Raw genomic sequence first — 22,924 nt, 5'->3', positions numbered from 1 at the left:
TCATCTTCCACCCAAATGAAAAGAGCCATATTGTTAGTGTGCCTCATTAGAAAAGATTTTTTACATAGAATATAAAGGCCACCCTGAAGGCACAGGTAAACCAAATAATTCCACCTCCAGGCAGAAGAGGGCACTTTTGATAAAGATGTCTTTTGTTCCTTTCACAGCACAGAACCATTGTGAGGAGACCCCACTGGGCATTCTAAGCCCTGCCCCTTCCAGACCCTAACCAATACAATGGTGCTCTCTAAAACTTATACCTTCAAGAGTGCTAGGAGCAATGAGCGTTACTTTGTTTTTGTGCCCAGTTGGAATATTTTTCTTTATTTTCTTTCAATTAAAATGGCTTGTGGCCAGACTGGCACCCCAAACATTTGCATTCATGTCTAGCAGTTTACTTGGTATTTGACAATAGCAGGAAATGAGATAAAAATGACAGATTCAGCGTGTTTACTTTAGAATTATATTCATAAATTCTTACCAAGTTCTGAAAACATTCTGATCAGATCCTTGTTGAGGCATTGTTTTTTATTCTGAAATAATGCAGGACTTTGCTTGTGTGATTTGATTGTGATTCTTCAAGAGCCTAAAAAGTAATTGTGCAGCTTTTATGGTATAGGCCATTACAACAAATTTTTCTAATCACACATTTACCCATTCTAGTATTATTCCAAATATAGCTGTTAAAGTATCCGGAGTTATTTTAAATCTATGGCTATCTGGAAGATAAACAATTATTATTGCCCAAAATGGTTTAAATGTAGGACATTCCCAGAATATGTGGCCAAACAGAGGTGGATCTGAGGACATCGTTCACAGATGGGATCTTTCCCTGAAATGTATTAGACAATTTTAGATGAGATATATGGTATGTCTCTGAACAATTCTTTAGCTGAGTTATGGAGTGCTTGGCACATAGTAAACTATAAAGTATTTTTGAATGGTTAAATTCCATTCCTTTTCTGAAAATATAATTACAAAATCCTTTTCCTATAGTTCCTTATTGGTCATTAAGAGTTAAGTTCTTGAAATTATTTTTATATTGCCCAGCAATGCAGTCTAAATCCTTGTTAAGTCCAGCCAGTATAGGCTCAGGGATGGATATAAATGAAAGATTAGGAAGAGTTTTGTAAACATGGTTGCTTTTACTGTAGATTCTGATTTGTATATAAAAAGTGTGTTGCTAAAAGATTATATTAAATTTAGAGCATAATAGTTCAAAAGATGCAAATGCATTATGAATATAGAGATATCTGAATGTCACAATTCCTATAATTCTGTAGATTTGTTTTGTGGTATTTCCCCTTTTATACTGTATATTATGTAGAGCTTAACAAAATGTCTTAAATCCCATAAACTTACTGCACTGTGAGGTACAGTAATTCATCACTCCATCTTTCCTTTTTTATCTATAACCTCAGGCAATTAGACAGAATAAAACAATAGGCAGAGGAAATTATGGATTATTGACAATACACCCAAATTATTAAATACACCGAGTACAATACAACCTGATAATGCCAGATGTGTAGTTTCAGGCAGCACATAAACTTGTAGCTACACTAGATGGTGTTTTTCTTAGCATTGGAATTCTGGGGGTAGGAAAAAAACTGGTTTCTGCAGCTTTTTTGAAGTTTATAAATAGATACTTAATTATAAATAGACACTTAATTGTTAGACATTAATTAAAAAGCTTTATTAACCTATATGCTAGATATTCTTCTCCTGTATAGGACTGAATACAACATAGATGAAAGAAGGCTGAAAAATGTGATTATCATGTATAGGGATAACAGATAGGAGCCTTGTCTACCTTACATTGTGTCTTACATTGGTTCCATATCTTTAATGAATTTTGAACCACCTGGTTTCTGGTAAATTGATGGCTGGAGCTCAGAGCAATACATGCAAAGAAGATTTAGAATAAGATTTCCTTTCCACAGCTATCCAAGTAGGTATGATTTAATGGAATTCAGGCAGATTACGGTAATTTATTGTGTGAATTTTTGAAGCACAGTCATAGAGCTGAAAGTTTGGTAGTACCATGCCACTTTAATCTTTAGATCTCTATAAAGTCACTCTTCTGATGCATGATCATTTTGAATTTCAGATAAATGATGTTACAAATGAGTCTAACTTTGTTTATATACTCAGCAAAAAAAGAAACGTCCCTTTTTCAGGACTGTGTATTTCAACAATAATGTTTTAAAAATTCAAATAACTTTACAGATCTTCATTGTAAAGGGTTTAAACAATGTTTTCCATGCATGTTCAATTAACCATAATCAATTAATTAACATGGACCTGTGGAATGGTCGTTAAGACCTTAACAGCTTACTGAAAGTAGGCATTTAAGGTCACAGTTCTAAAAATGTAGGACACTAAAGAGACTTGTCTACCGATTGTGAAAAACACCCAAAGAAAGATGCCCAGGGTCCCTGCTCATCTGCGTGAACGTGCATTAGGCATGCTGCAGGGAGGCATGAGGACTGCTGATGTGGCTAGGGCAATAAATTGCCATGTCCGCACTGTGAGACGCCTAAGACGGCGCTACAGGGAGACAGGAAGGACAGCTGATCATCCTCGCAGTGGAAGACCACGTGTAACAACACCTGCACAGGATCGGTACATCCGAATATCACACCTGCGTGACAGGTACAGGATGGCCACAACAACTGCCCGAGTCACACCAGGAACACACAATCCCTCCATCAGTGCTCAGACTGTCCGCAATAGGCTGAGAGAGGCTGGATTGAGGGCTTGTAGGCCTGTTGTAAGGCAGGTCCTTACCAGACATCACCAGCAACAATGCCGTCTATGGGCACAAACCCACCTTCGCTGGACCAGACAGGAGTGGCAAAAAGTGCTCTTCACTGATGAGTCACGGTTTTGTCTCACCAGGGGTGATGGACGGATTCGTGTTTATCATCGAAGGAATGAGCGTTACACCGAGGCCTGTACCCTGGAGCGGGATCGATTTGGATCGATGGCTAGGGCCATTCCCCCCAGAAATGTCCAGAAACTTGCAGGTGCCTTGGTGGAAGAGTGGGGTAACATCTCACAGCAAGAATTGACAAATCTGGTCCAGTCCATGAGGAGGAGATGCACTGCAGTACTTCAAGCAGCTGATGGCCACACCAGATACTGACTGGTACTTTTGATTTTGAGCCTCCCTTCATTTAGGGACACATTGTGAAACATTTTTAGTTTATGTCTTATGGTGTTGACTCTTTTACTGTTCATACAAATATTTACACATTAAGTTTACTGAAAGTAAAAACAGTTGAAAGTCAGAGGACGTTTCTTTTTTTGCTGAGTATATATGTACTGTATATATGTATTTTTTTGTTTATGCTCCTTGGGAGGATATTCATTTTGACCATATTGATTCTTCTGACTAAAGTAATATGGAGGTAGGCCATTCTATTTATATTTTACTTATTTTCCATCATATTGCCAAAGGTTTGTTTAAAGAGATCTTACTATGTCCTTGTAATATAAATTCCCTGGTATTTAAACAGTTCCAATGAAATCAATGGAAAATAATCAGGCCTGTCATAGAGAAGAATTCCCTTATACTGTACAGCCAATGGCAGTATGCACCAGTAGTGTCATAGGAATGACAGTGAGATCATAAGACAAACGTTTCAGACTCTGCTAAACCTGATATCTTTCTAACCTGCATTTCTGGATTTTAGTTGGAGCTCATTTCAACTAATTCTTTGATATGTGGATGCTGCATGTCAGATTAGGATCACAGCTACAGATAAGTGAGCAGTCAGATGGAATTATTTCAAAAGAAACAGACCATGCAGCTTGACAAAGCATGAAAAACTAGCTATTATTAGAGTACAGGTGAAAAAATCAGAGGCTCCACAATAGAAAAAAACAAAGAAATTTGAATTATTTTCAAATTTACTACAGAACCACACTCTATAATTATGATTTGTACTGTCCTCTTTTGACCTAATTTGCAGGTATTAAAGAATGCTCCATGTAACAATTTTCAGTTAAATGCATTAAGTTTGGAAATAAAGGCTTTCAAGGAACACCCACGATTTGCATTTATTTCAAAATATTAGCAAGAAATATAACCATGAACAACAGTAGGTTCCTTTTCGTTAATGAATCTTTTTATTATAGGGTTGTGGGATTCATGAACCTATTCTTTCCACACCAGCAAAACACACAGCTGTCCATCATGGTCCACATACACCAATCCACACAAACCCTACTTAAACTAAAATGCAAATGCAAAAAAGGAAAACTGGGGTCTTGAATAAATCCATTGAGATTCAGTATGAGAACTTACAATGATCACAAAGAAAATGATCAAATTTGGATTTAAAAACAGTTTTGGAGCTGTCTGTTAAGATAACTAACCATTATACCTCTACTTTAAAAGAAAAATGCAGCAATTATTACCCAGATGTGAACTGAACCATTATATATTGTAAGAAAGACAACAAACAATTATAAAGGTTTGGGGTTACATTCCTGTATACTGTAAAGAAATCATGGTCAGTCAGTTCTTGTACAACATAACAGACAAATGAGGGCTTGACAGGCGGACAATTTATCAAGGTGGGAATGGAAATGAACAGATAAGATGCTGGGAATGCTGGGAAGAAATCGTGGTGGTGGATGGGAGAAATGACATCATCAGGCGGGGACCAGAGGGTAGGAAAGAACCCAGAAGTGGCTGTTTTCTTTAGGAGTCCGGGAAAACTCATGGCAGCAGTGCTTCGTTCCTTCTGAGGAAATAAAGAAAGAGAGGTTAGTACCGTTGTCCCCAGGCATGACATGTCATAGTGTGTGTCATAGTGCGTATCGGATCCTTAAGCTACTCCCTATGCGCTCGTGTGTGACAAAAAAAAATATATATATATATATATATATATATATATATCTTGTACTCTAAGATATCAGCTTTCTTTTTTGCAATGATTTCTAAAAATGAGCTGTGGGTACACACTTGGATGCAAATTTCAGGTGATCCATATCAAAGTTTGGCCTTCTGCATTAAATTTTCATATATCACTACACGTTTAATATGTACCAGCTTTTAAAGCAGCTTATATCATGGTTTTTGTGATCCTACAAATGAGTAACAGTCACACACCATGCAGCATACCAAGCTACGTACAAGACAATCCAGCCAGGGCAAACAGTGGGTTGTGCTTGGTTGAATTCTTTAGTGTACCTGGAAGTGTTCTATGTTAATATGCCATGTTCAAAAGAAAAAAACATAGGCAGTTAAAGTAAGAGATGAATCCTTGAATTTTGTATTTTCTCAAAAAAAATTTGATTTGAGATTTTGATGAATCTCAGTGTTTTAGACCTCCCTGAGTCCGAAAATACCATTTTTGGAATTATTTTGCTTACAAGTGTTAGGTACAAAACGAAGATATCTATCAACTTTTGAGATATTGCCACTAACCAGAAGTAGTACTTTGTATTCATGCAGCTGCAGAGTCTGATTTATTCCAAGTTATTTTTATAATAATTTTTCAGTAAATTATTATTTTGATTTGATTTGTTGTTGATGGTTCTCTAATCTACATAGTATAAAAATCCTGATTTGTTCAGTGTCAAAATGGTATCAAAATCTATGATCAATTGCTTGGGTTTAGAAGGCAGCAAAAGAAAACCAATAGAACAAAGGCAAAGGTGGAAGAGCCTGTTCATTTGTCACCCATAAAGCAATGTCAAAATGTTCAAATACACTGTAATTTCCAGTAGTATTGATTTTTGTAAAGAAATAAATAACAGTTTTTACCTATATTAAACATCTCAAGTAATGTATACCTGAATTTGCAATGAAATTATTTGTGTGAAATTGAATTTGCAGTGAAACTCTGTGCTTTGCTTAGCAATAAAATTCACAAAATAAAACATGTTTTGCTACAAGGAAAATATGTGCCATTTACACAAGAGGAAAGGTGTTTAGTTCCTTTCTAAAAGCATTTTCACGCATTAATTCCATATGCCTCTACCAGTCAGTTAGAATTTAAGTAAAGATAGCTAGTGAACAGTAAAAAATATCACCAGGAGTGTGCATATCATCATCTTGGATAAGGTGGCTGCAATGGCGGGTTGGGAGTTGGTACCATCAACTTTCTGTGTACTGTACTGGTATATTTTAGAATGTCTTTGTGTGTAAAATATGCAAAATGATCGATTTTTTTGAAAACCTACTGCATTCCTACATGGTGTGGTACAGATTACATGCTTTATGTAGGTATTAAAAAGAAATAAGAATGTGGCGTTAGGGATCCATGTTTCTTGTTTTACACCTTCAAAAACTCTTCAAAACCTCCCAAAACTCTTATGTGAAATTTGTATTTTTGCAGTTGCAGTTGCAAAATTATCTCTGAAACAATTTTAGTATCAGCTTCACATAACTGTATTTCCTATAATCACTAGTGGTCATCCACTTTTAGGAACATTGCTTCATTCAGTATTTAATAACTAAACCAGATTAACAGTATGATGCTCATTCATTAGTTGAATTCTTGAAGTTTCAGTACCCAAAATTTTTAACATTGAATATTAAGACAAAGTAAAGGCATTGTTAAAATACTGCATCATCTAAGAGATTCTATTCTAGTAAGATTTTGAAGAGATACGTCACATTTGTCATCTGCAGCCTGGCCCTTCACAGACACACACATACACATGATATCACAGGAAACTCCCTTATATCTTATGGGGGTAGTTTTTATTCTACTGTATGTGGATTTGACTGATAGATGAGAAATAAAACCTTGCCTGAAGCTAAAGAATTTGAACAAAATTGCAATAACAAAAAACTGAAATGAAGCCATGTAATATAATAATGCAAGAAAAATATGATAAAAATACCTGCAATCCATTGAGAAGGTTTCAAAAACATTATAAAAAATCCTGGGCACTTTAATAAAGATTCACATTTTAATTTTAATACTTACATGAAAGTTAAACAAAAACAATTTTTAACATTACAGTTTGTGGGGTTTGCATACCTCCAGTTGTACACTCTGGATCCCCAATGTCCGCACTTTCAACACATTAAACAATAAATGACCGCATTTAGAAGCTGGAGGTGTAGGCTGGGAGATGCTGAAGGATTGTAATTTTTCAAAGTTATTAAGATATTGGAAGATTGGCCTTCCAATTTACTTCTAATTAGTGAATTAAATAATTAGCCAATTTACTTATTTTTTTCCTTTAAAAATGTTGTAGCTGTTTAGATTTGAATGATTTTAGTTTAGCATACAAATCTTAAAAACTCTTTTTGAAGTAAAAAGTTATTGGAAAGACTTTTACACTTTGTGTGATTTTAAATATGATGGTTTCAGTCCAGTTTTACGCAATATTGTATGCTGAAAAATACAGTCAATGTAGAGAAGACTCTCTGCAGGTTTGTGACGAAATGTTTAATTTACTCATAATGTTTTAGCAATTTTGTTATGAGTTCTGAAAGATATAACATATATTAGGGAGGTACAGTGGTTAGCAGTGGTGCCTCATGGACCCAGCAAATCCTGCAATATGTGATTTATTATTTAAACACGAATACATGTTAGGGTCAGATAAAAAGTTTACAAGAACGAATGATGCTTTCTTTGCAACCAGATAAAAATGATTCACTATCAATCCACAAATTTTCCTTCTACATTTAATACTTACAAGGTTGCATAGTGGCAGCATATGAAGAGGAACTTCACAAAGTCATTCTACACATATATATTTTCATACCACAGTCATCTCCAGTCACCAATTATATTTTTATTAGTTTTCTATTCACCTACCGCTAGGTAGAATGTGTACAACATACAAAGTGATTCCTTTCAACAGTATGTGTGTTCTTTTGATTTTTCCTTTGTTTACATTTCAAGTCTCACCAAACTTTATCTTACTGTGAACTATTCTTGAATCTTAACTCAAATTTAAGATCTTGAACCCATAATGCTCTTTATTCTAAATGTATTTGTCCTTTATCATGGATTCTAGCACGATGTTAGTTCGCAGTTGCATATTTTGTAAATATGTGCTTTATGGAGAATTGTGAAATTCTATTAGGTTGTGAAAAGCCTCTTCTTTACCCTGCTGAACTGTCTCTCCTGCACTAGAAACAACTGATAAGAAATCACCCAAATGGTAAACAATTAGGAAGTTAATAGATGTGAGAAAAAATTCAACCACAAACTTATCAAGAAAGCATGTTGTAGCTTTCAAGGAGTCTTTTTTTTAGGGCTGATATGTCCTAATAGATGCAAATGGGCTATAGTATGCCTTATGAATATCCTAAAAAACAAACAAGGGGAAGCATCTTCCCGTTTGTGGCATAGTAAGAGAGTACCCAGCAGTCAATTAACATCAGATCAGTAATAGACTCACCAGCAGAGGGAGGAATCACTTCACAGATCACTGGCTTGGTCTAGCAGATCAAAGAAGCGGAAGTACCCAACTAAAAGCCTGCTTTATTCCTGTATGCATAACAGCAAATACAAATCTTGTCGGCACTTCTTACTGGCATACGGCCAAACATGAGTATAAGCAGGCTGTGTGCTATTAACCCCTGGAAAAGCCTTTCCAGTAAAATGCAAGGCAAAAATAAAAGGTCATTGGCTTTGGCAATGTACAGTATATACTAAAAAGCAGGCATGTATTTGCCTTGTAAAAACAGCAATGTGTATCCAAATACTTCCTCTCTTTTGCATCTCTAAGCAAAAATACTGTATTGCCCTAAAAAAATTTAAATGTATGCGGCTCAGAGACAGGAGGATAGGAGACAATAATTTCCACCTTTCAATTCCATCTTTGTTATAGTGTCCCTGAAATAAGACAACTTATCTAATCTCAATTAGTCATTCTGAAGGTGCTATTTCAGGGGTTTTAGTTTAGCTGTAGAAAATAAAAAAATAAAATAATAGTGAATAGGCATTGGCAAGTACTCTTCAGTTGCCTCAATTTCAGAGAGAAAGCTGAAAATACCAACCTCAAGGTCCTAAGAGACTAATCATTCCTCAAATCCCCTAATTAATGAATATAATTGGAAAATATTAATGAGAATCTTAATTTCTAAAACAGCAAAGTAAAAGACTATATAAGAATAATTATTGTAAAAACAGAGCATGTCTAAATTAATTCAAAATATGCATTAAATCCTAAAAAGGACAAAACCAAAACATTGAAAATACAAAAACTATCATGGCAATAATATCAGAACTAGACTTTGTTTTGAAAGTAGAGGAGGGTCTAGGCAGAGTCATGCAATTGCAATGCCTCAGCAAATGGTTGAGGCTCAAGTTAAAACTCATGTGTTGATGTTGTGATTGTATTTTTTAAATCATTTATGTACTATATATCTTTGGCCAAATATATAGCTTATCCCATTATGAATGCATCTGCAAAGCCTAAGGCATTGTGAAGGACTGTTGCTACCAATTCCATGGTCTCTTTGTCCCATTTACATCTGACAGAAGTTTCTGTAGCATTCAAATCAGTTCTGTAACAGCTTCTGCTATTGGCTGTGTAGACCCTCACCTCTGTGCTGTCCCCTTTCCTCAGATTTGCTCCTGGTAGCTTATTTACTGTATATGCAGTGCATTTATTACACTTGTTACTACTGTTGTTTTTTATTACTTGTCGTTGGCATTTCTTTATATATTACTGTCTACTTCAAATTATTATTATCTATTCACTTACCTACTATTGATTTATAGTGTAGTATAGTTGTTTATCTGTCTGGCACTTGTCCTGTGTTTATACATATGTTGCTGGGAATTGTTATTTCGTGCTAGTGTATTCTGCAATACTATGTATTACAATAAAGTCACCTGACTTGACTTGACTACTATTTTATCTTACCTCTTTTATTATTTCTTTGTGAAGAATCTGATTTGGTTCTCTGTGTGATTTTCACCAATGTTAACAAATATTAATGTTACAATATTTTGATTTATATGATACCAGCCGGTAGTCACATAATCCTATCTGTCATATCGGTGACATAACGTCTGCTGTGCGTAAGTCTGGCAGCATTTGCACATGGAGTTATCCCTTGTGGATAAAGAAGTCTCTATGGCAGTTTCTCGGTAGTTGAGCTTGGAAAACAAATAGAGGTTTCTTTCAGATTTCTCATTTTGGCTTCCTTTTTAAGACACTCTCTTTTTGGTTCTCTCAATTAACTTGCCTCTTGGTTTTACTTCTGGTTAAAGCCAGAAGTCTACGTGACCATCATCATCAAGTCCTTCCGTGAGAACCCTAAATCCAAAGAGGACTATTTCATTTATGTTAGGTAGAATGCCCAGAGGGGACTGGGCGGTCTCATGGTCTGGAATCGTTACAGATTTTATTTTTTTCTCCAGCGGTCTGGAGTTTTTTTTTTTTTTTGTTTTTTCTGTCCTCCCTGGCCATCGGACCTTACTATTATTCTATGTTAATTAATGTTGACTTATTTTATTTTCTAACTGTGTCTTTTATTCTTCTATTCTTCATTATGTAAAGCACTTTGAACTACATTTTTTGTATGAAAATGTGCTATATAAATAAATGTTGTTGTTGTTGTTGTTTTGTCTTCACATTTACAATCTTTGCCTGTGTGACTACATGTCGTGGTCCGTTTTCTGGTCCCTGTTCGTAATAACTCACAACTGACTGAACCACCATTGCCAACAGTACCTGAGAAAATCCATATTGTCTTAAACAAGGGAAAGGCAAAATAATCAACAACTGTAATACATTAAAGAACAAAATAAGGATAAGAAAGCCCGAATGATTTTACTGGTGTCAACACCTCTTCCGAAGGCACAGAAATGAACCCAGGAAGAGCTCCATCTGAAGGTACAGCTGTAAACTATTGACTACTCCCTCTAGGGAATGCAGGCAGCAGCTTTGGACTGTACAGCGGAGACTTTGGGGTTTTTCAGACTATAGACTCTTGAGAGACTCTAGAAAGCCTCTTGAAGCCCTGGTACATCCCCTCGGGCCTTTTGCATATGCCATTTACTGTCATGTGGCCTGTCCTTTTCATTGATAGGAAGTGAGGAAGAAAGAATAGAAGACACACTAAACGAATCTTGTAAAACTTCAAAGTTATTTTTTGTACTATTGACCTATATACTCCTAATGACTTAAGAGGAAATTATCTTTACAGATTTGCCTTTCTTAAGTAACAATTAGTTTTACTACACAAGTGAAAAGTAAACCATAATGTGTTAAGATGTATTTTTATAATCTAGAGATATTTCTCCTCACCTTTATAACTTTATTATGTGTTTAATTGCAAACAGATATATTGTTAATCAATTGTTCTACTGTAATCCCTGTTTTCTTTTACTGCTGTCTAGAAGAAAATGGAAGAGAGAGAGAGAGAGAGAAAGATGGGACAGCACTGAGCTAATAAGTAAGAATTTGTCTTTTGTACTTGAAATTTTATTTGCCAGCTACATACTTAATGGTACCATATAAAGTATTATACTACCCCTAGAAAAAATTAAGCAAACTTCCTGACTGTCCCTGCAAAAGAGATAATTAGCCTTTTCCGCAGGCTAATTAAACAGAATATCTCAGAAGTCCCGAGATTATTCACAGATGCATGTCAATTAATCTGTTAGCCTGCTGTTTCTTAATAGCGCCAATATATTTAGGAACAGTGTTTATATTGTGTACATCTTAGACTATTACCTAACCCATTTATATTAGTCAACGTTTCTTTTAGATTCTTGATTTGATTGTCAAGCCTGTTATCTACTTTCTTAGACTTCTGCTTATTCTTAAAGGCTGGAATATCACTAGAAATTAAGGTTTAGTTTTTCTTGTCTGAGGGATTTTCTTAAAATCACCTTAAAGTACCACCCACAGGAATAGAAAGAAAATCCAAACACCCAACCCCAGAGTCCTAAGAGATTCATTGCTCTTAAAACTCCATAAATGAATGCAAAAATGAATGAAATATTTATCAACAGAAATCTTAATTTTCCCAAACAGAAGAAGAATAAAGAAAAGACAGAAAATACAGAGAATAATTCAACAAATAATTAATCAAAGAAAAGTGGAGTAAATCTAAATGAATTCTAAATTAGTAGTAAATCCCAAAGCTGACCAAATAAAGAAACAAAAACTTAAATAGAAGCAAACAAAATCAAAACTGTTAAGGATTGTAAGGACCTGAACCAAACCTTCAAATCCTAATTTCAAAATCTCAATATGTACAGTATGTAATCATTGGCAGGTTGTGCTGGTGAGTTACTGTATGTAGTTTTACTTCTTTTTCTTTCTAATACTTGTTAAAACATAACAGTGGCCTTGTTGGTTTTTTTTTTTTATAATGAATAAGAACTCTAAAGAGTTTTTTTCTTTTACAGGGATCAAGTATAAGAGAAGAAACATAAGAACGTAAGAGGTCTGATAATGAAAAGGAGACAAATCAGTCCATCAACCTCATTTGAGCAGTTAACACCTAAGAACATCTGTGTAAATGTCCAGGCATTGATATGAAGGAAGTCACTGCCATGCTAATTGTTATACTGTTTTTGCTGCTTTGACTGTTGGTGAAATATTTTTTCTTGGCACCACTACAACCTGCAAGAGATGCCCAGTTTCTTTTCAGCATCTTTGATATGCATCCATACCTAACATATTTTAACACGCTAATATTTCCAAGTTGTTTTTCTAAATGCTTCTTTCTGACAAACATTACAGGGTCATAGAGCACACACTTCTAGATTCATGGAGAATGTGCATCCACAGGCTGTGAGGCTGCTGAACAGTCAGTCAGTAAGTCATAAGAACATATACGTATTGTAGCATAACAAACTTGTGGATATCTATCTATCTATTTATCTATAGTAGTTCACGAGAGAACTACTTGACGGATTTAAATCGGGTTTTTTTCTCTAATTTGGTTGAACATTCCAGATGATTTGGTGACTTCTCTCAAAGTTTCCTTGCGGTACTGATTTATTTATGCGAATCCAAGACAGACACTGCAGGCTGAGGGGAGGGATGCGGGGCAATCCTCACATGCCAGCCTCCGTTCAAGTCAGTCTACCTCTTGCCACGTGTTGGAGCATTCTTTGCCTCTGTTTAGCTAGCAATACCTGTTTGTTCAACAGACATTATCATCTACAGATTGTTAAGGAGTAACGTTTGATGTTTTTGAAAGAGAGATCAGAGCTCCATGTGCTTTTCTCCCCACATGGGGAACGCTTTTCCATTAGAGCTGAACACGATCAGATATAGTGCCAATGTCTATTGATCTTTAAAGTTTGTCCTGTTTCACTACTACGTGAGCACAGCCATGGGGGAAATCTACTACTATATATATGTACAAATACTTGCAAATACTTTATATACTGTAAAAATTGCATATATTTATATACACTACATATGTTGAATGCTACACAATTTTTTTGTGTTTTTTATGTGTATGTTTAATGGTATTGTAGTATTATCAACTGTTCTGAGGAGCTGTGCAAGTAATAATTTCATTATACTATGTATACATCATAATAACCTGAATCTGAAGTCACATTGAACACTCTTAATAAGGGTTTGCACTTCATTTTTGTCCAGTCCATTATTACTCTATTAAACATAAGAAATGTCTGTTTTACAAAACAATGAAAATCCAAAAAAGCAAAAATAAAGTTAAAAATTGAATTCAGAAGATCTCACCTTTGTGTTCTGGCCTATTGTATGCACGATGACTCAGTCATTGATACTCACAGGTTAAGGATTTACATATTAGGTTAACTGGTCACTCTAAACTGGATATGTGTGAGAAACCAGTCCACAGCTGGTTCCTATCCTATAATTCTTTAATGGAGAGGGAAAAAAAAGTTACTTTGTCTGTTGTCAGTTTTTTCTGTAAAAGACCATCTCTGATTGAGAAGGAAAAAATATTTAGTGACCTCCAGCTTCTTACTACCTGCCCATTTTAGGTTGAAAAATATTTAAAAATGTATTTATTGAAAAATATTTAATAAATTTATAAAAACTGAAATTGTTAAATAAACGATGTTAGCACATCTGCGAAGAAGAATAAGCAAGAAACATTTCAGCATTTTTTTTTTTTATCTGGAGACAAACATGTATTCACAATATATATATCCTATATTGGTAAGGCTAGTCTTGTTTTACCCCTTCATTCTTTCAGTCATGTCAGCAGGGATGCTACAACTATAATAATAATACATTTTATTTATATAGAACCTCTCCTTCTCAACAAAAGGAAGTTGATCAAGTGACATAGAGTGTCGGAGAAACTCAAAATCTCAAGTTCACAAAGTCGCACAGTGTCTGAAATAAAAAAAGAAGTTGTCACATATCAAAGTCGCTGTGAAAAGGCGAGTCGTAACCCACCATCTGAGTTTATTATGAAAGCTTATTAGGGTACAGAGAAAAAAAAAACAGCTACATAGTGGGAAAAAAGCCCGAAATGTCAACTTTAATCTCAAAATAGTTTATTTTGTCATTAAAGTTCAATAGACAGCATGGCTGAGGCAGCATGTGCTTGATGCTGTATACTGATAATTCTTTTTCCGATCAGCTGCTCCGATTGGTGCAGTGAGAGTAATATGGAAAAAGATGATCTGCTGTGGCAACTTGTACCGGGAGCAGCTGAAAGAAGAAGAAGAAGGTTCAGTGAGAGTAACAACGTTAAAGCAGCTATGGTATTTGGAATAGTTTGGCCATTTCATGGACCATTATATTGTTACAGGTTAATTACAATCAGATGCCTTAAACTAATAAACAATATGTGGTTAATTTCAGTGTATTTATAAAGCCACGTCAGGGAAGTGGATCTAGAAAAGAAAGGGTAACCACACTGCTATTCTGAGTGAATTTGTTTCCTGTGTTAACTTTGTAAGCATCCTTTCCTTCACTCACATTTTTCTTTAGCGCACAGTGTGTGTCCTTCAGATTTGCTAATAATTTCTTATGAGCATGCAAGTCCAATATTTTGGTTGTTAATTTGATACAATGAGAAGTCAAGCAAAATGACACCTTTTATTGTCTAACTAAAAAGATTACAATATGCAAACTTTCGAGGCAGCACATGCCCCTACTTCAGGCAAGATGTTAATTGTTAATTGGTAGAAGGTTGTGCACATGGTTATGTGTTCATTGACCAAATGTTGCAAACAGCACAACACTGAATGTTTCTGAATGGCATTTGCCTGTGTTTGAACAGCCTTATCAAAGGAAAACCTAGAAAAGTGCATTCCAAAGAAAGGTCACGTGCAGCATCTATACAACTTGTACATTAACGAAACTTTTGATATGAAATGTCAGTGATGAGTAAATGGGAGGATTAGGTGTGGATTCTACCTTAGTTTATCTCCTTTAAAATTCGTTTTGCCTCTGTTTAAAAATGAATTACTGTGCACTTATGTGTGGTATATTCTGTCCTACCTGTTACTATATTTTAGCAGGCTTGTGCCCTGAATGACCTTCAGGTAGTGTTTTAAGTACAGTACATCACGCTAATAACCTAGTTTCAGTATCCATTGTTTTTGTTTGGTGTTGTAATGTCAGCCTTTGTCTGCTACTTCTTCCTTCTACTTTATGAGATATTTTTACAGGTATGATTACAAAATGTTTTCTCAAATTTACATTCTCTTGAAAAGACAAGATGCTAGCCACTTGCTCGTTCTTCTACTCCATAAAGATATACATCTTTGACTGCACTCTTAGAAAAGAAACAAGGGGACTCAAAGGACCAGAAATAACAAACAAAATTGTATTCAGTTTTCCTGAGCCTTAACTCTCTTGGGTATTATTCCTGTGTTTCACTTTCTTCTCAAAATGTAGGGCTGTAGCTATTGAAGGTATTGTTTCAGATAGTGATGACGACATCAAGCAGCCTGTAAACTCAGTTTTAAGGCTTAAATCATAATTCATAGCCTCAAGGTAAAAACCCATTTGTTTTGAGGAAAACATAAAGGTGCAAATACATGAAATACATAAAAAATACCCATTTAAATATAGTGATGATATTAGTTGTTTGTTTTTTTTTTGCTTCATTTTTTATGTACTATCTACAATGAACAAAAAAAGGAACAAGGCACAGTTCTGGTTTGGTGGCTTTAACAGTTTGAAGTTTGATTCTAGTCTGAGTAGAAAGTATCAGAATTATCAGAAAAGATTACTTTCACACAATGCTACAGTAGAACTCTGATTGTCTGAGGTAATGTGGATAGATAAACTTGATGACCATGTCCATTTTGGATAACAAATTACGGTTATAAAAATGTTGCCAATTTATATGGTACAGTATCACTTTTAAGCATCTTTTCACACCTTGATATTATTTAAAAACAAAGAAAAATACAAAGTCACACTCATTGTAAAAGTATAGGATTTACATGCTCAGGATAGAGCATGAATTATAAAATATATTGTATACAGTATATGAAATATGAATTATAAGAAAAGTAGTATGAGACAAACTATTTATAATGTGCAACCTCAGTTTTATTTGGGGCACAGATAATCGGGGTTCTAATGTATTTTCTGGATGTGGATTTAGATGGATAGATACATCCATTGATAAATAGTTTATTTAGGATTATTTGTTACTAGCAAAATACCCGCGCTTCGCAGTGGAGAAGTAGTGTGTTAAGAAGTAATGAAAAAGAAAAGGAAACATTTTAATAATAACGTAACATGATTGACATTGTCATTGTCATGAGTGTTGCTGTCATATATATATATACTAGCAGAATACCCGCGCTTCGCAGCGGAGAAGTAGTGTGTTAAAGAAGTTATGAAAAAGAAAAGCAAACATTTTAAAAATAACGTAAGATGATTGTTAATGTAATTGTTTTGTCATTGATATGGGTGTTGTTGTCATATCTATCTATTTATATATATATTTATATATATCTGTATATATATATATATATATATATAGCAAAATACCTGCGATTGGCAGCGGAGAAGTAAAAAGAAAAGGAAACATTTTAATAATAACGTAACATGATTGACAATGTAATTGTTTTGTCATTGTCATGAGTGTTGCTGGCATATATATATATATATATATATATACACAGACACATATATAAACATATATATACATATATATAAATATATATACACACAGTTATATATATACATATATACACATACTGTATATACACACACACACACATATATACATACTGTATATACACATATACATATCTACATATATACTGTATATACACATATATATACAAATCTACATATATATATCCACATATATATATATTAGGGTGGGACTCTATTAAAAAATTAATCCAATTAATTAGAGGCTGTGTAAGAATTAATCTTGATTAATCGTATGTAATCGCACACGTAAATTTGCCCCAAATCGCAAATGTTTTTTTTTTAATTTAAAACGGTTTTAGTGGGTGACAGAATCAAATAATAGACATGGACATGAATATTGTAAACTGAGGCTGTTTTAATTTCTGAAAAAAAAAAGCCTTTAAACTGCATTTGAATTCAAAACAGAAACAAAAATATCATCCCTGGTTAAAATTGGGCAGACTTAAAATAAAGTGGTAGTATTGTCTTTAAATAATAATAACCAAAATTTCAACATAAAGTGCAGTTTTTCTTCTTAAAAAAATAAGTCAGAAACATAAAAGGTAATTTGACCAACTTAATCTTTAAACTCTGAGTAACCTTAGCCAAAATTATTTTGTACATTAGACTAAAACAGTGTGATCATTGAACATTTTATAATTAGATGTAATTAGAATTACTAACGGTCACGGAAGTCCAATGATCCCCAGTAAGAGCCACAAAGTCCGCTTTCTGTAATGCATCTAATTTTGCTTGCTTTTCAGTGTGCACAAAACCATGCTTTTATCAAGGCTTCGGGTAGTCGAAATGATCAGTCCTAGGAACGCGCTTTATTCCGACTCTAACATTTTTGTAGCTGTGATGTGTGCATCAGTGTAATGGATGTACCAGGAAATCATGCATTGACAAAAGTTCCCGTGTGCTTGGAATTGAAAGTGTGATTAAATGCGTTATTTTTTTAACGCGTTATGGAGTACATGCATGGAAGCTTCTCAGCTGTGCTTGTGCTAATAAAGGGAAACATTTTAAAAATAACGTAACATGATTCTGAGTTAACCGAATATTTTTTCATACGTCCAAAACCAAGGAGATGCGAAGGTAAAATGAATCGGGTAGCGCGCGTACATACTCAGTGCATCCCCTCTCGGGAATCGAACCTCGAATTTCGGCATTAGAGACGAAGACTCTACAATTGCGCCACAGCGTGTGGCTTCTCTATGCGAGAGTATGTACTGTAGATCGGGGTATATATATACATTTATATATATACCCGTGTATCGCAGCGGAGAAGTAGTGTGTTAAAAAAAGGTAGAAAAAGAAAAGGGAACATTTTAAAAATAACGTAACATGACTGTCAATATACAGTATTTGTTTTGTGAGTGTTACTGAGTGTTGCTGTCATCAAGGATTTGATTATCATTATTTCTTTCAATCAGGTTCGTATTTGTAGGATGTGTTGTGTTCAAGTTACATTCCGTGTTTGTCAATCGTTGTAAAGATGACAGGTTTCATTCATCGATTAGTTTCTTACTGCATCAATAAACAGCTTGTCTTCTTCTTTATCTGAGACCTGACACACTGCATGCACGGGTTTTTTTTACACTGTCTTCCTTTAGCGGGACATTGACTTTTTCCACCGTGTGCTTTGTTTCCACAGTAGCTGCATTTATGAATATGCTTATCAGACGCTTCATATTTTTTGCTGCCTTTTCAATTGTGTAATTCGGTTTTGTTCAGCTCTTTGGAACTGTTGCTTTTATCTGTGCACTGCGTCAGTTCATGTGAGCCACTCGGTGTACTTGCATCGAAGGTTCCCAGCTGTGCTGGTGCCATCTCGTGCTATGTCCATAGCTTTATTTAATGTTACCTTAGTCCTGGCACTTAAAACTTTCTCTCGCAGTTTCGCTGAGTTTGTGTCAAACACCACCCTGACCATCTCATCTTCCTCTCCATAAGCACAGTCCTTCACCCGTGAATATTTACCCGTGGCAGTTTGCTATTGGATTGCCGCTGACGGACGGCCTTATATGGACAGGCACTAAATTACAAACGCCAGCGGCAGCCTGTCTATGAACTTAATTTAAAGTGTAGGTTTACATCGTGCTTTGTTTCAGTAGCAGAACTCATGAATATGGTTGTATATGTCACTCGCTCGCTTCTTATTGTTTCGCTGCCTTCTCAATTATATAATGCATGTTTTCTTCAGCGCTTTTTTGAGGTCTTCCTGGTTTTCTACGTACTGCGTGATTACGTGTGAGGCGTGATGATGTCACACGAAACTCCGCCCTCACGGCGTTGAAGCTCATCTCCATTACAGTAAATGGAGAAAAACTGCTTCCAGTTATGACCATTACGCGTAGAATTTCGATATAAAACCTGCCCAACTTTTGTAAGGAAGCTGTAAGGAATGAACCTGCCAAATTTCAGCCTTCCACCCACACGGGAAGTTGGAGAATTAGTGATGAGTCAGTGAGTGAGTGAGTGAGTGAGTGAGTGAGTGAGTGAGTGAGGGCTTTGCCTTTTATTAGTATAGATATATATATTGTAAAAGACTTAAGAGGAGACAGCATAAAGGTTTGGGGTTTGCCAGCCCCGTATATTGTAGACAATCCACAACGAAAAAAAATGGTCAAAATTATAAACAAAACAGTTCATAAACACGACGCCGTATCATGGCGTCGGCGGCCATTTTATTAGGGAGGAGCTGGAAGTGGAGGAATGCTGGGAAGGACCGTGAGGGAGGATGGGATTGATGACGTCAGGACAAGATGGCGGAGGAAGGGCGGAAGTACCGTACTGCGGTCAAAACCTGGCTTATGGTGGCGGAGCGTCCTTTTTCCTATGAGGAAGCAGAGGGAAGAAAGTTAGCACCCCACCATTCCCTGCCGGCGAATGTGTTCCCAGGTGCCTTAAATCCGCCCGCGTCTCCTACTCGTATATATATATACATATATAAATACACACACACATAAACATATATATATACACATACACACATATATACAGTATATATACATATACATCCACATATATATATGTGCAGAAAACCACGCTTTTATCAAGGCTTCCGTCGGGTAGTCTTTTGAAATGAAATTTTCCTCCAATCAGTTGTAGCAACGCGCCTTCTTCCGACTGTTACATTTTTGTAGCTTTGATGTGTGCATCAATGTAATCGGTGTACCAGGAAATCATGTATTGACAGAAGTTCTCCTTTGCTTGGAATGCAAAGTGTGATTAAATGCGTTATTTTTAAACGCGTTATGGAGCACATGCATCGAAGCTTCTCCGCTGTGCTTGTGCTAAGAAAAGGAAACATTTTAAAAATAACGTAACACGATTGTCAATGTAACCTTTTGTAAGTAGTGCCTGGAGGATTCAGAGTATGGAGAAACTCTAGAGACAGCGTGTGTATTAACTTGTGGATTTTTCTGTGAGTATTTGGTGGCAGCCTGACATAGTTGGTTCCGCAAGACTGCGTTAGCTGCGGAGCTCAGCTCAGAGCGAAATGAGGTGAATGGGAGGGGAAATGATGACATGACTCCCCCACCCACCTTAACTGTCAATCCCCCCCACAAAGACAGTCTCTTGGAATTTGCATAAGCACAGCCCTTCACCATCAATGTGAACTTAGTTACAAAGTGATCAAAACTCTCGTTTATATCCTGCGTCCTCTCATTAAACTTTTATCACGCATTAGCCGTGGGCATGACAAACGCCAGCGGCAGCCTGTCTATGATCTTAATTTAAACTTTAGGTTTACACCGTGCTTTGTTTTCGAAGTAGCTGCACTCACGAATATGCATGTAAGTGTTTGACCAATGTTGACTTACTAATTTTGGTCCTGAAGCCAGTCATTTCATCAGGTTTGGGCTGCCGACACCTTTTGTTGGTACTCGAACCACTACTGCTAGTGCTAACAGCATACACAGTTTCTGTGTTCGCTGTAACATGTTTTGCATTTAGATGGTACCTTAAGGTTGATGTGCTTGGATGGTATGGAAACTCCTTTTTGCACAGTTTGCACAAAACCACGCTTTTATCAAGGCTTCCGCAGGGTAGTCTTTTGAAACAAAATTTTCCTCAAATCAGTCCTAGCAACGCGCTTTCTTCTGACACTCAAACATTTTTGAAGCTCTGATGTTTGCATCAATGTAATCAGTGTACCAGGAAATCATGCATTGACAGAAGTTCCCCGTTGCTTGGAATGCAAAGTGTGATTAAATGCGTTATTTTTAAACGCGTTATGGAGCACATGCATCGAAGCTTCTCAGCTGTGCTTGTGCTAAGAAAAGGAAACATTTTAAAAATAATGTAACACGATTGTCAATGTAACCTTTTGTAAGTAGTGCCTGGAGGATTCAGAGTGTGGAGAAACTCTAGAGACAGCGTGTGTATTAACTTGTGGATTTTTCTGTGAGCATTTGGTGGCAGCGTCACAAAGTTGCTTCCGCAAGACTGCGTTAGCTGCGGAGCTCAGCTCAGAGCGAAATGAGGTGAATGGGAGGGGAGATGATGACGTGACTCCCCCACCAGCCTTAACTGTCAATCCCCCCACAAACACAGTCTCACCTGCAATTTTAACTTAGTTACAAAGTGATCAAAACTCTCATTTATATCCTGTGTCCTTTCATTAAACTTGTTTCCCACATTAGTCGTGGGCATGACAAACGCCAGTGGCAGCCTGTCTTAACTTAATTTAAACTTTAGGTTTACACCGTGCTTTGTTTCCAAAGTAGCTGCACTCATGAATATGGTTGTAAATGTCACTCGCTCGCTTCTTATTGTTTCGCTGCCTTCTCAATTGTATAATGCATGTTTTCTTCAGCGCTTTTTGGAGCTCTTCCTGGTTTTCTACGCACTGCGTTGACAGTCAGTTCACGTGATTACGTGGGAGGCGTGACGATGTCACACAAAACTCCGCCCCCCCACGGCCATCGAGCTCAACTCCATTACAGTATATGGAGAAAAATAGCTTCCAGTTATGACCATTACGCGTAGAATTTCGAAATGAAACCTGCCCAACTTTTGTAAGTAAGCTGTAAGGAATGAGCCTGCCAAATTTCAGCCTTCTACCTACACGGGAACTTGGAGAATTAGCGATAAGTCAGTGAGTGAGTCAGTGAGGGCTTTGCCTTTTATTAGTAAAGATACAAAAATGAGACTTTTCTTTACATTAAACTATTTATTAGGTATTTTACAGTTTGATTTTTATAACTGGGTCGGCACTGTGTCTCGCAGTTAGGAGATCCGGGTTCGCTTCCCGGGTCCACTCTGCGTGGAGTTTGCATGTTCTCCCCGTCTCTGGGTGGGTTTCCTCTGGGTACTCCGGTTTCCTCCCATAGTCCAAAGACATGCAGGTTAGGTGCATTGGCGATCCTAAATTGTCCCTAGTGTGTGCTTGGTTTCTGTGTGTGTGTGTGTGTGTGCCCTGCAGTGGGCTGGCATCCTGCCCGGGTTTGTTTCCTGCCTTGCATCCTGTGTTGGCTGGGATTGGCTCCAGCAGACCCTGTAGTTAGGATATAGCTGGTTGGATAATGGATGGATGGAGTTTTATAACTAAAAAAGCAGTTAATTACTTTAACAGATGTTCTAGCTCATAATATCAGTAAAACTACTGAATTTTAAAGCCTATGCGTTTTCACAGCAGCTCAGTGTTGACTATTTCATTTTTGTTTTTGTTGTATATAACAGTACTTGCAAGCAAAGCAAGTTTTTTTTTCTTATGTCATGATTGATTACAAAGACACTGTTGTTCAGAAAAAGTATATGAAATATTTATTCCAAATTATTGAGTTTCTCTAAAGTTGAGGTTAAATATCAAAGTTTAAAACCAAGATTTTAAGTTCAACTAAAACCTTTC

At 36.1% G+C, this 22,924-nt stretch overlaps 1 long non-coding RNA gene across 1 annotated transcript in view; it reads right to left on the bottom strand.

Moving 5' to 3' along the window:
- Positions 1-4,490: 4,490 nt before the first annotated feature.
- The window catches only part of LOC120518052, a 28,659-nt gene continuing 10,225 nt past the window's right edge, over positions 4,491-22,924 (bottom strand). Inside the window, exon 3 of the long non-coding RNA XR_005631166.1 lies at positions 4,491-4,754. This is a non-coding gene — a long non-coding RNA (uncharacterized LOC120518052). The remainder of the gene's footprint in view (positions 4,755-22,924) is intronic.

The sequence above is a fragment of the Polypterus senegalus genome, chromosome 1 (assembly GCF_016835505.1).
Source record: "Polypterus senegalus isolate Bchr_013 chromosome 1, ASM1683550v1, whole genome shotgun sequence".
NCBI classification, from domain to species: Eukaryota; Metazoa; Chordata; class Cladistia; order Polypteriformes; family Polypteridae; genus Polypterus; species Polypterus senegalus.
This window is presented reverse-complemented; position numbering and strand designations above follow the sequence as displayed.